A 1,772-nucleotide genomic window follows, 5' to 3' on the forward strand; every position below is an offset into this window, starting at 1 on the left:
ACACACACACACACACACACACACACACACACACGCTCAAATCTGGTCAGTGTAATACAGTGTCCTCCTGGCTGCCTTTAGATCAAGATGTAGAACTCTTGGCTCCTCCAGCACCATGTCTGCCTTCTTGCTGCCATGATTCTCACCATGATGATAATGGACTGAATCTCTGAACCTGTAAGCCAGACCCAGTTAAATGTTGTCCTTTATAAGAGTTGCCTTGGTCATGGTGTCTCTTTACAGCAATGGAAACCCTAACTAAGACAATTCTGAAACTTCAGGTTTTAAATTTTTTTTTTTATATTTTATCATTGAAATGTTGCCCATAAAAAGAAACCACACATCAAACTTAACCAGACATAAAGACTATATGGCTCAATGAACTTTTGTACCCATACATATAAAATTGCCATCCAGAATGAAAGCTGTAGCAATTCACATTGATTATTTTTATATACTTTCACTGTCAAATATATTTTTATGTATTTATTCACCATCAAGAATGAAAAAACAATTCATGACAGAGTTAGAACTAGAAAAAGTTATCTTTATATCCTCTTTTATATGTTCTTTACATGAATTACTCTTTCCTTATCCCCTAATAGTTACCCTTTCTTCTCCTTTTCCCTCCATGTTATACTCTACCTACATGCACAGTTGTTTTCATGTATGCATCTATTATTGTTAGATATAGGATGTACTAGCTGGTTTTGTGTTAACTTGACACAGGCTGGAGTTATTACAGAGAAAGGAGCCTCCCTTGAGGAAATGCCTCCATGAGATCCAGCTGTAAGGCATTTTCTCAATTAGTGATCAAGGGGGAATGGCCCCTTGTGGGTGGTGGCATCCCTGGGCTGGTAGTCTTGGGTTCTATAAGAAAGCAAGCTGAGCAAGCCAGTAAAGAACATCCCTCCATGGCCTCTGCACCAGCTCCTGCTTCCTGACCGGCTTGAGTTCCAGTCCTGACTTCCTTTGGTGATGAACAGTTGTGGAAGTGTAAGCTGAATAAAACCTTTCCTCTCTAACTTGTTTCTTGGTCATGATGTTTGTGTAGAAATAAAAACCCTGACTACTAAGACATAACATTTGAGCAAGAAAATGCATTTTTCTTATGTTATCTTGCATAAGAATATATATTCTAAGTCCACACATTTTCCTGAATTTTATTTTATCTTTCCTTTAGAGTGGGGTAGTTCGTTCTCTCTCTCTCTCTCTCTCTCTCTCTCTCTCTCTCTCTCTCTCTCTCTCTCATACAAACACACACACACACACACACACACACACACACACACTAAAATTTTCATTATCCTTTCATCTGCTGCTAGACTACACTGATTCAAAGTCTTTGCCATAAGGAACAGTGCAGCAATAAACATGGGGTGAAAATATCTCTGTGACTGTGTCTGGGGTTCCCTGGGCATAGATTCAGGAGTGAAATAGCTGGGTCATGTGGTAGCTCTATTTTAAAATCTTTGGGAAATCTCCAAACCTATTTCCACAATGGCTGTGCTAATGTCCGTGCCCTCACCCCCCGCAGGACAATGATCCATGGTTCCTTTGTCTTCTTCGCATCCTCTTCTACATTTGTTTTCAGATTTCTTAGTTATAGGCCTTCTGACTTCGGTGAGGTAATATCTTAAAATAGTTTTGTTATTTTTTTTTGTTATTTTTTGTTTTTTTTTGGTTTTTCGAGACAGGGTTTCTCTGTATAGCCCTGGCTGTCCTGGAACTCACTTGGTAGACCAGGCTGGCCTCGAACTCAGAAATCCGCC

Source organism: Mus pahari, chromosome 13 (assembly GCF_900095145.1).
Source record: "Mus pahari chromosome 13, PAHARI_EIJ_v1.1, whole genome shotgun sequence".
NCBI classification, from domain to species: domain Eukaryota; kingdom Metazoa; phylum Chordata; class Mammalia; order Rodentia; family Muridae; genus Mus; species Mus pahari.